Source organism: Chroicocephalus ridibundus, chromosome 6 (genome assembly GCF_963924245.1).
Source record: "Chroicocephalus ridibundus chromosome 6, bChrRid1.1, whole genome shotgun sequence".
NCBI lineage: Eukaryota > Metazoa > Chordata > Aves > Charadriiformes > Laridae > Chroicocephalus > Chroicocephalus ridibundus.
Window position 1 is genome coordinate 53886086 of NC_086289.1, and position 14823 is coordinate 53900908.

Sequence of the window (14823 nt, forward strand, 5' to 3'; positions counted from 1 at the left end):
TATCACATAATGCAAAAAACCACCCCAAGAATATACACGCTGTGTTTATCCTCAGCCCATGTGCAATCTCTGCCCCGTCCCCAGCTCCGGCTCTCCCTTGCAGACCAGGAGGTGCCAGCAGGAACCCACTAGCAGGATTTTTGGCATTTCCCTGTTGCTCTCTCTTCTGAAAGGCAAGCTGAAAGGCTGATCGCGGGGCCGGCTTCTCCCGGGGGTCTCCGCAGCCTCCCGGGCCGCGCACCGCCTCGCCCGCTCCCTCTCGCCCCAAGGGCTTCGGCGGGGGGATGGAGGGAGGGATGGAGAAGGGCGGCCGCACCTTTTAAGAAAAGTTTGTCCGTGCCCGAGGCCGAGTGCCACGCGTGGGCGGCGGGGGGCGGCCGGGCCGCGCTGCAGGGAGCGGGCGGGGGCTGCCCGGCTCGGGGGCCGGGCCGGGGCGGTGGTGGTGGGGTGGAAGGGGCGTCGCCATCTGTTGTTAATTCCCCGGTCATTGGATTAGTAACCCGCGGTGATGAGATCAGCGGGATCGGCTTTCGCGAGGGGGCACGCCGCTGGCCGCGCTCCCCAGCTGCGCCGGCTCTCGCATGAGGCGGCGGCGGGCGGCCCAGGGGGAGGCAGCGCGCACAAAGCCCGGTAGCCGCCGCAGGCCGCCTCCCGCCTCCCCGCCGGCACCGGGCGGGGCTCCCGGGTGGCCCGGCTCGGCCCAGCCCCGCGGAGCCCAGCCGAGCGACAGCGGGGGCCGCGCCACCCCCCCCCCCCAGCCGCGCAGCCGCCCGCAGCCCCCCGGGCGCGGCGCCCGCCTCGGTGCCGGGCCGCGGCGCCTCCCGGCTGCTCCCCGGGGCAGCGGCTGGCCCCGGCGCGGCGGCAGCGCCGGGAAGTCGGCGGCTGGGATCGGTGTCCCTGCCGGGGAGAGGACCGTGTGAAGGGGACGCTCCTGCAAGTCACGGCGTCTGGCTTTTTCGGCGTTTCTTTTTTTTTGAGTTTGTTTACTTGTGATTCCCGTCTCTCCCTCTGGATTCTCTTGCTGCCGGCGTAGCGGATCGGCGGAGGGGCTTCGGTGGGGTTTTATGGTAAGTTTGCGATGGGTGGGTGCTTCTGTTCGTGGGAATTCCGTGTCTTGTTGCACGCTATGTCGGGACGAGGTGGTTTTCTTTTTAAACAGTGCTGGCTTTTAAGCTGGTGTTTAAAGAAATACACTTCTGAGACGTTTTCTGGTTTATAATGAAGCGTTTCACAATAGAAATTACTTTCCTGAGCTATAAAAGAGGATTATTTCTAGATGTTAGATAGCTAAAGGTTTACGTTTCTTATAAACTGAGTTTGTTTGACTTTGCGCTGGTGAAAGCAAAATCTCTTGCCTAACGGTTGCCACAAGCTAATATTTTACCGTGGTTACTTGGTGCTTTTTCCGGCAGTAAAAGCCAGACCTCAGTTCAGCTGTTTAGACAGCTCTGAAATACTGAACTATCCTCTCAGCAAGGGTAAGAGGCAAGCTGAACCTCTGTCGAGTCAAGCCCGAATTTGTATGCGAGACTTGGGTTTCAACAAAGAAAGGTATTGACTGGATTCGCCCCTCACGCTACTGCCGAACGCCGGCCGCCGGGCGGCGGGGCTCGCTGTGGGTGGCGGGGGCCCGCTCCCACAGGAGTGCCGGGGGCTGCCCCGGGGTCCCGCTCGGCGCTGCGGAGAGGGGTGGCTGCGCTCTAAGGGCGGCCGAGGAAGTTGCTGTGGCAGCGGCCGTGCTGGCAGCAATCCGTTTTATTCCTTTGTGTTTAGGACTTAGAGTGCATACTGCTACAGGGGGGAAAGCGTCCTGTATAGAGAGATGGCCAGCCGCTACTTCAGTCGCTGGTTTGATGTTGTCTACAGCCCTTCAGTGCTTAAGTCAGAACTGATATTTTCACAGTGCTCCGTTTGCCTTCGGTGACAGAAGTGATCCCCGATAAGGTATCTCCACGTTGTGAAGCTTATCCTCTGGGGGAAAAACAGCCCCAGAGAGTTACTCTTGATGCTTGTGGCTGAAACTGGCCCGGCTCGCACAGCGTCTCAAAGGATGCTACATTTTTAATGTTGTTTCTGTAACTAAAGCAGCCCATCGGGGACATGAATATCAAATTGCTGTTAGGTTATTTGGTGCCGCTGACAGAGTAATGCCAGAGACCATACCTTCTCTTAATAACAAGTGGAAGTTTTATAACTGGCCTTGGTAATGGAAGTCTGGTTTTCTTGGTAGTTGATGTGCCTCGGTGTCTTGCTGCTGACTCTGGATGTCCTTGGATGACCGTCCCGTGCCTCAGTGTCCCTGCCAGGGCTGAAGGGAGGCCCGGTACTTCCCTGCGTCACAAGGATGATAAAACTTGACAGCTCCGTGCCTTGCTGAGGCCCTCATGTGGGTGTTGCTCTGGAAGTACAGACCGGCGCTGTTAGGCTTGGAGAGCCGATAGATACTGTCCTACCAGTATGCTCACTGGACTTCTGTTTGTCTTTGCAAACGTCACTTCAGGCAGCTTTGAAACACCAGGCTTCCTGCTCGACAGGCTTTGGAGTAATAAAGCCATGCCACCTTTTTGCGAGGAGCTTTTTAGAGCTGTGAGATTTTTATTTTTTCGCATAGAAGCACAACCCTCCCCTAATGAAGTACTAATTGAGTCTTTTGCTTCTTGAAAGAACCAGAACTTCTCATTTCTGGTTTGACCAAGTCGCAGTCATCTTTATGACTTGCATTTGTGCAGTGTAGGAATTTCTGAATGATGGGCCATCTCTCCTGTGACTCCACAAACGGCAGCTCATTAACTTGTCAGGCATCATTGTTGCTGTGTAAACTTCTGTAATGGATTTTCCATGTACCAAGAAAAATCAAGAAAGCTATTTTTGTCTTGTTTTCCCTCACAATCATTGTTTGCCCTTCTGTGTGTAGGTCACTGTCCTTTTTTGTGGGGAAGGAAAATAATTTTCATAATGGAGCTCAATGCTGTGTTGCAGGACTCTGTGATGGATACTTTGAGTTGGCATTTCTTAATTCAGACAGCTGGAGACTTTGAGGAGCTGTTTTATCTACACATTTGGGGCATAGTGATAGCAGTTGAGGAACAAAGCAGAGCATGGTTCTCTGAGATGTTAATTGTTAAAAATACTTGGTTAAAGTGGTTGGCAACATCATATTAGATACCCAACTGTCCCATCCCCATAATTCTTCTTGGCCAAGAAGAGGAGGGTAGAAAGGGGGATGCCTTTACCAGATTCGAGTTCTGTAAGCCATGCTGTGTTTTAGCTCTCTTGTCTCTTGAACCTGCTTGGCTGCTCACTGCTGCTGCACTCACATCCTTTACTCGATTCTTTTTGTGCTGGAGCAACATCACTTCAGTGCAAATTTGAGGCTTTCAGAGTGCTTCCAGGCATGGCAAATCCCAGCTTGAATAATGGTAACGCAGAGCGGCCTTGATGCTCGCTTCCGTTTCCTCCCTCGGTTAGTGAGGATAAATGCACTCTTCTTAATAGAATATCCGTGTAAAGGAAATCTAGACGTCTTTTTCGTTTTACCAGGTTTCCCAGGATAGAAGTTTGACGTAAACGTTGCTGGACTTTGTAAAGCCTGGCTGAAGGCCAGGGCAAGACTGGTGGTAGAGAGGAGCAGAGGCTGGTATCACTGGTATCACAGAGGTGCCTGCCGTCCCAGTGCCATCCAGGACGCAAAGCTGGGCTCCTGACTCAGTCAGCGAAGGGCTCCATGCTGGCAAAACACTGTTGAGATGGATGCAGCTAATTCAGTGTGGGCTTGCGGAGCTATGTTAGTACTGTACATGTCTGGAGACTAATGGAGATGTAGGCCATTTGTCTTGTCCTGGGGTCTTATGTATTTATGAAGCCATTCTCTGTGATGAAGACAATGCTTAAGGCCACCTGTTGAACAGCTAACCAATTTTTGAAGTCAAAACTTAATGTAGGGTTGCTATGTGTTACTAAATATTTACTAATAATTCTGGAAGTTACTGTTGTTGGCCTTAACTGTTTGAAAATAAACATGTGCTGTGGACTGAAACTTCCAGACCAGGCAGCTCCCTGGCCCGTACATGTCTCTGGGGCCTGTGCACACGAGAGTGAATCCGTGTCGCTCCCTGCAGCACACGTCTTTCAGGGATGGCTTACAGCTGCCTTCTTAACATGTGGTTTGGGCGATGGAGAACCCTGTCAGCTGATGTATGGCTGTGCTGTAGGGTAAGATGTTAATGCATCATGTACTTCCTGGAAGAGCAGTTGATGTCTTCAGACTTCTTTAAGTTAACTTATGCTCAGGTCATATGTGGGCGTTGGTTGAGGCATTCTGCTTATTTGCTTTTTTGCTTTGAAAGCTGCATGTGGGTCGCTAACATGGTCAGTAGACCATATCCTACGAATATACCAGGGTGCATCACTCTTAAGAGGGCTGAATTGAGAGTTTACTAATAAGGAACAACCAGCTGTTGTCCTTTACTTTGAAGAAGTTGCTTTCTTACACTGTTGAAGCTGCTGTTGCTTGAAGGCAGCTGTGTACTGGACCTGAGCTCCCTCCAGGGTAAGAGTATGTGAAATGGTGGGTGCTATCTGAATCCCACTATAAAATGATGTCGGGTATGATGTCAGGAAATGCCTTTTCCTGGCCTCAGCTGCTTGCACTGCTTTGCGGCCCACAGTCTTTTAGATTGTATAGTGATGAAATTGGGCTTTGGGTTTTTTTTTGTGTGTGTGTGGAAAGCTGATAGTGTAATGGGCAGCATTCATGACCTAGCAAAGAAGAATCCTTGCCCTGAAGAGATTTAATTTTAAAGCAAAGCTTAAAGAAAAGCATGTGCCTTGGTAGCTTTGGTGTCGGCGTGGAAAAGTGCATCAAAGAGGAAAGCAAGAAGAACGTGGCTTATGATTTTTTTATGCACAAGCAGTGTTGTGGAAGGGAGAGCAGTGCTCCTGGGGTGCCAGGGCTTCAAGAATGCAACTTGCAATTCGACTGGCAATATTTGATTAAAACCTGATGGCTGTATTTTGGCTATCTCTGCTCTATTGAAGACTGGGCCTGGCCATGGGGAGCACTAGATAGAGCTGACTTCTTTCCTTTGCTTCCTTTTGAACGAAAAATGTAGTAGTGACAGGTACTAGCCTATTTAAATATGTGTATGTGTGTGTATATATGTTTGTTGTGCATGTGTATTTTTTTTTTTTAAAAGGAATGTCATCTTTGCCACAGAGGCCAATGCAGTGCAGCTCCTAATGTGTGTAGCAATTGAAATGCAGAAATCTAACACAATTTGTTGTGTTTTGTCCATAGCAAAAAAAAAAACCAACCAAAAAAAACCAAAAAAAAACCACATCAGGGAGTTTGTATCTGTTTTTCTGCCTTAGTAAGAAATGAAGTACCTAGGCTAAACACAGGTGCTCAGGTTTGGCCTAAATCTGTTCATACTGAAGTCACGTGCATTTAGACCAATGCTGAGCAGTATTTTGTTTAATTTTTCGCTTCTCTCTGCTTATTCTGTGTATGTTTGGGTTGAACATCGCTGGCTAATCCTGCTCTTGACTGGTGTCAGATGACAGGTTTTATTGTGTTGCAGTGCAGAGCCCGGGTGACTTAGCAACTTTATCTTTGAGGATTTGTCAGAGGCTGAAGTGACAAGTATGATTTGGTGTGCGCCAAAGTATGAAATCCATCTTTGAGCTGAATGCAAACTAATTCTTTCAGAGCTGTACAGCAGACTCTTTAGTTGATTTTGCTTTCTTGATTTAAATACATCGATTTCCAAAAGCTCGTTCTTCTTTCTCATTTTACCTTATTGTCAAAGTCTGGCATGCACTTGTCTTCTTTCAGGCTGGGTTGTCCCTTCCTATGTTAACAATTCCCAAAGAAGATCTTGCAAAGGGCTTTTGAGAATGAGAGAAAAGATTACCCATGTTTATGCTGTCTTGTCAGAAGAATGAGGATTTCCTTCCTGCAGAAACCAGTCCATGCCCTGGAACCTAACCAGGCTCTGAACTGCAATAGCTCTGTCTCCTGAAACCTCCCCTCGGTGGAGTGGCTCAGTCTTGAGGCTGCAATAAAGGGCTACGGTAAGGGCTGCTGGCTTGCACTTTGCTATCATATTTCTTGGCTAGATTTTCTGCTTGGTACCTGAACGCAGCAAAGCTCTGTGTGAGGGAGGAAAAGTGAGGCTGGTACCTCCTTTCAAACTCGTTCTACACCCAGCAGCAGCAGCTACTTCATGTGGCTTCCAGTTTTTTTTGTGATTAGACTGCAATATTCAGTAGTCTGAGCAATGCTGCTTCCGATTCTTTTTTAAATTCAGTAGCCTTTGTTGAAAGTGGTGTTTCTCGAATATTTAAAAATTGGCTTATTTAGAATTGCCCTTTCAAGGGGGCGTTACTCATGTGAGAGCACTTGCATAGCTTTAGGCATGTAAAACGGTGGGATTTTTCAAAGCTGGCAAAAGGTTTAAGTATTCAATTGTCATTTAATTTTTACTTTTTCTCCTCCATCTCTTCTTCAATGAACGCAGCAATAAATTCCCTCCAGTGGAGGGCTACATTTTTCATTAGATATTGGAGGTCACAATTTTAAAAGAGAGCCTTGTTGCACAAAGTATTTACGTCAGTGGTATGTTTCATACTGAGAATGTGCTGTCCACAGAAATCCCTAAGTGGTGATGGTAGGCATGGTCATGATCTATGAGTTTGGTTTTTTGTTTTTATTTAAAAATATTCTGAAAAATAGTTTTGCTAGGGTGGGCCAGAAATAGCTTGGAAGAAAGTTGGCTGTTGTTATCTTTGAACACTGACCTATTCGCAAAAATCTTGAGCTTATTTCATAATTAAACTATTTTTGATAAAAGACACACAATGCACAATTTTGTCAATGATGACTGTGTTGCTTCACACGTGATAAAATGCTGTGACAGTCAAACCTTGGTGTAGCCAAGGAAATAGTTGGATTAAGTGTTGGATGAAGGGAATTTTTATTTCAGAACTTTAGCTATTTTGTAAGTTACTAGCTAAATAATAAAAGGTTTCTTGTTTTGAAAATTAATTTAAGGTAGCTTGGACATATACAACAGTCTGGGGGTCAGCAGTGATACTTTTGAAACTTTGTTTTCCAAGTTAAATGTTTTAGACTCCATTTCCAGAATAAGCTCTGCTGTGTTCCTTGCCAAAGGTTGTCATGTGCTTTTTGGCAGCAGAATCATTGTAGTGTTTTGAAGTGAATAGTTGCTTTAAAATGAAATTCAAATATTAATTTATTCATACTAGTATTTCTTGCTCAGTGATGTAATTACGTATTATTTTGTAGTGTATCCTGTATTTGACTTCATTTATGTGAATTGTTGGCTCAAGTTAAAAATGATCCTGAAATTCAGTGTAGCTAATCTGGGGATTTAAGAGTTAAAATTGAAATCTGGTCTTTATGGCATTGTTTGTGTTGTATTATTTGCTTTTCTGGCTGAAAGAGACACTTAGTTGAGGTTAAAAAAAGACCATTAAAATGTAACTACTCCATTTGTTTGGTTATCTTCAAAGTTTATCCTTATTTAACCTGTAAAAAGGTTGACTTGAAGATATTTTTTCAGATTTGTGTGACATATTTGCATAGGGAATTGAGTATCTGTTCCTTGTAGGCTTATCATTTGGTCTACCTGGACTTAAACTGAGGACCTCAGTGTGTGATACCAGCATTTGCTGAACTTTTTCAAGGCCCTGGGAATATTTTGGGGCTCCAGCTAGTTCACTTCAGCAGCATCATTATTTTATCCTTTGCATAGGGAAGAAGCAGCATGTGTTAAACCTGAGACTGTTGACGAATTTATGAACTGATGGTTCATTTCTGAACTCTGATGGTTTCATCCCATGCTTTAGCGAGGTCCCTGTCTGTGGAGCACAGCAGCTAGGGGGTTATTCTGGGGCTGTGATCTCTCAAGACGGTGTAGTTGCATCATGTCATCTTGGTTTTCATAAATTATGATGTATCATAAAAAGGACAAAATACTATTTTCCCCATTGTTGTAGAGAACTGTTATCAAGCATGTCAGAGATGACAGAAGTTGTTTGAACTCAAGATGAAGACACATCAAAGTGTATAAAAGACACCAAACATTGTCATCCCGACCTCATTTTGACGCCGTTGCTGCATATTCGTGTTACACTTGGGTTGTGCCAGCTGTTGACTGTGTCCCTGCATTTCAGTGTTGTCAGTCTCTGATGCTGTTAACATCTGGGTAATTCTTACTGTGATGTTCTCACTTCTAATTCAGAGTGTACTGATCGTTCACTAAATATTTATACAGTCCTTGGTTTTGATGTCACAAGATAAAAAGGGTGTGTTTTCTGTCATCTTTGGTATTCAAAGGCAAATAATGCATTGAAGCTGCTGATTATTTAAAATGATTAAAACATAAAATAAAGAAGTTCCTTTGTACTTTGGTCAGTGCTGATGTAACTGTTTCCAGTAGTCTAGAAAATCTTACACGTAGTTAGTTCATTGATGGCTTGTTTAGACTAAGATGCAGCGTTGTAAGTGCAATGATCTTCCACCAAAGATGTGAGAATGTGCTCAGGAAGGAGTTGTTACAACATGTATCCTATCTCATCCTTTGAGGTTTAAATAGAAGGAGCTATACTAAACAAGCATGAGCATGAGACCTGGAATATGTAGTGGTTGTTCTTAAGTTTCTTAACAATCATATTAACGGTATGTGAAGCAAAACGTGTGGGTGGAGAGATGGAAGGGCAGAGAAGGAAGGGCTTGCCTGTACAGTAACTCTCCCAGTAGCCATGTGCTGAAGCACGGATGTAGCGGGAGGAGGAAAGGAGAGGAACATTCAACAGCACAACTTCTTGGAAGACCTGGAGAAAAGGTGATTAATTTGTCAGCGCAACTAAGCTTAAGTGTTCATCAGGATTTAAAAAATGAAATGGGGAGTAAAAATAGACTTCATGGGCAGGGTGCACAAATGAAACTCTCAGAGTTGTTGTAAGATACTTCTGTGATGCTCAGATTCTTGTGAGAAGTCAGCACTGATGTGGTAACGTACCTTCCCGCACCTCAATAAGCTGCGGTGGGATGGGAGAACGTGCATAAAGCTGCTGCCTTGAATTCATGTCTAGGGAAACAGCGGTCCTTCAGTCCACATTTTCTATTTATTTATTATTTTTTTTCAGTGAGCCACCTACAGCATTGATAATTGCTTGTGTTTCTTACTCTTAGAGCCTGTAACAAGAATCAACCGTTTATTTTTATTCATCTGCACCTCTTTCTAGCAACATTGAATAATAGTGCAAGAGAAGAAAAAATCCATGTGTGCCAGGCCATCTCAGTTTGACTGTTGGAAGAAGACACGCGGGGGAAATTCAAGCTGAAGTGTATCAACACTCCAGGGATGTGAGACTGACTGATCAGCTAGCTTTTACTGCTCTACTCCATCCACATCCTGCTAATAGAGCACGTGTGAGCAGAAAGTCTTAATGAATACAGAAGCCAACCTTCTCCCTTTACTGCCTCTATTTTTAGACTTTATGTTTTCCCTGGTGTAAAATAGTTTGGAACTTGGCGGAGCTTGGGGAGCTATGCCTGAGGTTGGGCAGAAATGTGGCTTAGTAGTGAATGCTGCCTGGTGTGCAGCTTCAGGAGATGAGGGGTGAGAGTGTATCTCTTTCCCTGTAGCTAGAGGTTGCTGAGATTGATTGATTGTTGATGTAACATAATTCCAGTGTGTGGAGGCCTGATATCCTGTTTGGTTCTGCAAATGGGTGAAGATAGTGAATTATGCAGAAGCGTTTTTCTTTTCATTTTGGGGTATTGGAAAAGAGTGGGAAAACCACTGCCTAAATCTGGCATCTAAGTTTAGATGTCTGAATTAGCAATGCAGGAAACATAGTAGTGACTGTAGCAAGCAGCTTGGTTCCCGGAGCAATGCTGGCAGTATACACAACTTGGGCACTTAACTCATTCAGGCGTCTGAACTGTGCAGAGCAGGCAGCTCTTTACACCCATTGTGGAAAAATGGGTGCGGAATGCTTCCTCTGGATATCTTTACACCAAGGCAGAACTGGCATTTTAGTACAGCTTTCAGCACAGAGCACAATGGATTTTCTTTTCACAATGGATTTTCTGCTTGTACTTTTTTTGATCTGAATATTTGCATATAGTGGTTTCTGCTTCCACAGCTGTTCTGTGTTTGGTTTCCTAAGTGGTAAGAAATGTGGGATGCTGAAATCAAAGCTGAGCCTCATAGTCTATTGCATAAATATAAGTGTAAGGGAAAACTCGAGCAGTTACTGTATTATAGCAAGGATGTGTGGGTTGATGGTCTTGGTGGAATTCAGTTCTTGTGTTTAGGTCTCTTATGGTGCAAGAAGAAATTTTTATTACATGTAATAATTAGCTTTTGAAATAAAGGGGATTATCTTTCATTTTAATCACTCCGCCTTAATAGCAGGGAAGAAAAATCATCGTTTTGTAAGAGTACCAACTCTGTTCTCAGTGTTTTCTAGAAGGATGTTTTAATTGAATTTTATATTTATGGGACTGATACTTAAAACTTGTCATTCTCATGGGTTCTTACCCGTTCCCCTGCTGTATATGAATCAGATGTATTTTTAAAGAGTGTAAGCTTCCTGCTCGTCTTGACAGACAAAAAATTCAGTATACAATTTTTTGTGAAGATAAGGTCATAATATTCAAGTACTCTTCTCTTGTTAACATGAAGCATTATACAGTTGCTTCATATCAAGTACGTGAATAGCTTGTAAATAAATAGCAAAAGTAGGTTTGAATTTCATGCCTGTACTTAGCAAAACTAATGGATGGTAATCAGTGTAATGGCTGATGATAGATTGTACTGTGCCAGCAGGGGAACTTGCGCCCAGAAAAAGCAACACAAGATCAGGAGTGGCTAGAGACTGGTTGGTGAATGTGTTCTTCTCCAGATGCTTTCTTAATTCCTTCAATTAACTTGATTAAGCAGCTTAGCTTAAATAAGCAGAATTTGTGATTTGGAAGTTCTCCCATGTAGTATTTTCCCATTGCCTTAGGAATTAATTCCTTTAATATTTTGTGTAAAGCAGGCAGCCTTCGTTGCCCTTGTGTCATGCACAGACATGACATGGTGTATGCTTAGTATGAGAGGCACACACAGGGGTGGGTTTTTTCCTTTCTGCAATTGGGATCTCGGCAGAAGTCATAAATCATAGTGATTTCTGCACAGTGCAATTGAATGGAGATGGGCTACCTTATTTTTTTATTAGTATTGAAAGTTCCCCCCTGCTTAGATCACAATGAATCCTTCCTCCACAGAGAAGAGCATGCACTTCTTTTCCCTTTGCCTTTTGCTCTGCTTCAGAGCTGATGGTACCAGAGAACTCGCCAGTTAGTAACTACTGCAGCACAAATCTATGGTTGACTTTTGGGTATTGTGGTAGCCTGGAGCTCCATGTGGCTCATCTTCCATGTTTTCAGCTGCAGGCCAAACAAATTGTTGATTTCCAAATTATAGGTCTTTCCATCTCATTCTGGCTTGCCCTCCCAGCAGGAACATGCCCTCCGTTCCACTGGTACATGGCCACAGATTATTTTGAACAGTTTTCTGAATAAATACAAGTATTTTTTCAGTATTAGAAGAAGCAGTGTCTCACATAGGTTGTCTTTAAATCCATGCAGTAGCTTTGAAAACGGGGAGCTGTGTTTATAATGTTTCTTTTTCTGTGCAAGAATTTCAGAGAAGACCCTGAACTACTGCTGCCTTTTCTCCTCCCGTTGATTATACTGTGCTAATCAAAATCGTGACATAAATGGTTTGATAATTACTGGTGAGTCTGTAGATTGGTGTTGAACCAGGTATCTGCTACCTAATGAAAGGTGGTGGTTGAGTGTGCTTGGGTGTCCTTTCTCTTTCCATCAGTGGTGGAAAGGTGGGCTGTACTAGCCTTCAGAACCTATGCTGTGGAGTTGGAGGTAAATGTCTTAAAGATACTAAAACATGAAAAGAATGTCTGAGTATTTTTTGGTGGTCTTATGTATGCATTGGTTTCTCCCCCTTTCTCAATGTTGATTCTGAGGGGAACATTAAACAAGTTGTTATGTTGTTCTCGAAGTGTATGAGATTAATTCCTTCCTCTGTTTTCTCCTCTAATTTTGGAGAAGATTTACTTTTATGTCCATTGTGAAATGGGTATTCACAGGCCTTAATTTTAACCCGGTGATGAGCTTATAGAACCATAGGGTTGGAAGGGACCTCTGGAGATCATCTAGTCCAAGCCCCCTGCCAGAGCAGGGTCACCTTAGAGCAGGTTGCACAGGAGCGCGTCCAGGCAGGTTTGGAATGTCTCCAGAGAAGGAGACTCCACCACCTCTCTGGGCAGCCTGTGCCAGGGCTCTGCCACCCTCAAAGGAAAGAAGTTCCTCCTCATGTTTAGGTGGAACTTCCTATGCTCAAGTTTGTGTCCATTACCTCTTGTCCTGTCCTGGGGCACCACTGAAAAGAGCCTGACCCCATCCTCCTGACACCCACCCTTTAAGTATTTATAAGTACTGATAAGGTCCCCCCTCAGCCGTCTTTTTTCCACACTGAAGAGACCCAGATCCCTCAGCCTTTCTTCATAAGAGAGGTGTTCCAATCCCCTAATCATCTTGGTAGCCCTTTGCTGTCCCCTCTCCAGCAGTTCCCTGTCCCTCTTGAACTGGGGAGCCCAGAACTGGACACAGTACTCCAGGTGTGGCCTCACCAAGGCAGAGTAGAGGGGGAGGATGACCTCCCTCGACCTGCTGGCCACAGTCTTCTTGATGCACCATAGAATCGAAATTTATTTAGGTGAATCCCATCTGTGGGGTATGGATAATATTTGCAGCTGTTTTTTATAATTTGGAAACCAGTGATCTTCAGGAATTAGAGTGGGCCAGTGCCTGTGGAGAAAATAGGAGCAGCATCCACTAGCCATTAGTTGTGATGATGAAGCCTCTGGAGTAAGGTCAGCAGGTAGAGAGCTCTGAAGGTGGGGGAGAGTCAAAGCCTTAATTCTTAAGAAGAGAAAGCCCAACAGGGTCACACAAATAAAGTCTTCCTTCTGTTATGCAATGAGATGAGTTTGGTGTAGAATCTTACGTCTTGATGACTAATGAAAGCCAGTGAGCCTTTATAAACCAGTCTTGCCTAATTGTAATTATTTTGGGGATGTTTCAGCTTTCTGCGAATAGTTGAGTCCTAATATGAGAACAAATTTAAGTCCATCAGGAAGGCTGCATGATTGAGCAAGCCACATGTGGCTTCCTAGTATTAAAGAAGCTGACAATGGGATGTGCAGGGAAAGGAGGACTGGAAGGGCTGGAAAAGAGAGGGAGACCGGAAAGACCGGGATTGTAGCTGAAAGCTCTTTACCATAAATCTGTAGCTCTTTACCATAAATCTGTGATGAAGATGATATGCAGGGAAATTGAAAATACCTGTTTTTCATTCCTTCCCTCACTGTGGGGGAAGATCACTGTTCATGAGAGAAATTCTTCAGGTAGTTAGAAGCATTTGTAAACTTCCACATTTTAACATTCCACTTAACTTCTGTACTGCATAAATTACTTTCTTAAAATGTCTCTGCTTTGTGCAAAGATTAATTGTAGCATGTTTATTTTTATATAGGTTTTGCAAGATTGCCAGAATGTGATGCTAGTTATTTTATTTCAGTGATAGTACACCTAGAGAACGAGTACTAGTATTTTTTTATTCCCCTCAAAACTTGCATCCTGGTACAATTTTCTTCCAAATAATTTTCAATCTTTTTTTTGTCCCTTTTCCCCCAATGCATTAAAGAATTAAATATTATTAGTAATTAACTGTTACAAATAAAATGCCGCTTGAAAGAAAATACTTTGTGGAAGACTGCTTAGCAGTGGGAACTTCAGTGTGAAGTTATTTTGAGAAATACAGACCTTGCATTTGAGTTTACAGATTATAGTCTGTGTTGAGATTCCTGTAGGTAGGCACAAAGCTGATTGATTTTTATCCATACCTCTGTTAGGAAGTCTAGTGTGGGTTTTTTAAAGTACTTTCCTGTGGTCAAAAATACCTGGAATTGTTGGCACTTGTAACATGAAACTCTTCTAGGTTGTACACTGTTAGGTCAGTAGTAAAGAGATGTAAACGCTACTCAGAGTAGCAACTTCTTTCACCATGGCTTTTCCTAGTTGGAGGCCCTCTCTGATTTTAACACTGGAAAGAGTCTGGGATACTTGTTCTCTGTAGAACAGTGTTTGTTTGAAAAGGCAGCCTTTCTGCTTAATCTGGCTCTAGGGCAATGAAGGATCCAGAAAGAAAGTAACATTCCACATAGTTTTCACCACTGTGAGACCCATCCTGGGTTCTCACCATGGCTCCCTTGTGTCTCCAGGAGGAGCCACAGCATCTTGATGTGGGGACATAGCTGGCTGTAAATCTTTAACTCCTTAAATCCCTGTGGCCTTTCCCAGCCTCTCCTGCATTACCAAGTGCCCTATTTCCTAAATTAATAGCAAACACAAATGAAAATACAACTTTGAAAAATGGGAAAGCTTTTATGTGCATAAGGAAAATCAATTTTGTTGCTTGGAGCTCAGGCGGTTTATTTCTATGATATTACTTTCTCCATCATCCTCATTTGTCTGTGCAATTGTTCTCCACTGACAGATGGGCTTTAGCAGAGGCGTGTGTTTAAGACAGATGAAATTGATTGCTGTTGCTTAAAAAATGTGTTGAGTTTTTTTGGAGAAAACATTTATTTAACAGGAAGTTGGTTTGTCTTTTTGTTAGCGCTCAAAAGCTGTATGTAACTTCATTTGTCGCCTCACTT

The 14823-nt window shown here is 44.0% G+C and overlaps 1 protein-coding gene across 4 annotated transcripts in view; it reads left to right on the forward strand.

Moving 5' to 3' along the window:
- Positions 1-14823, forward strand: part of SPSB4 (splA/ryanodine receptor domain and SOCS box containing 4) — a 185027-nt gene that overhangs the window by 92122 nt on the left and 78082 nt on the right. The window contains exons 1-2 of one of the 4 annotated variants that reach the window (XM_063339904.1): positions 849-1067; positions 5834-6072. The exons of 1 other annotated variant lie outside the window; for it this stretch is intronic. The gene's annotated coding sequence lies outside the window, so the exon portion shown is untranslated. Of the gene's footprint in view, positions 1-848; positions 1068-5833; positions 6073-14823 lie in introns of those variants that run through there. 2 more of the 4 variants (XM_063339901.1, XM_063339900.1) reach the window with 2 other exon arrangements.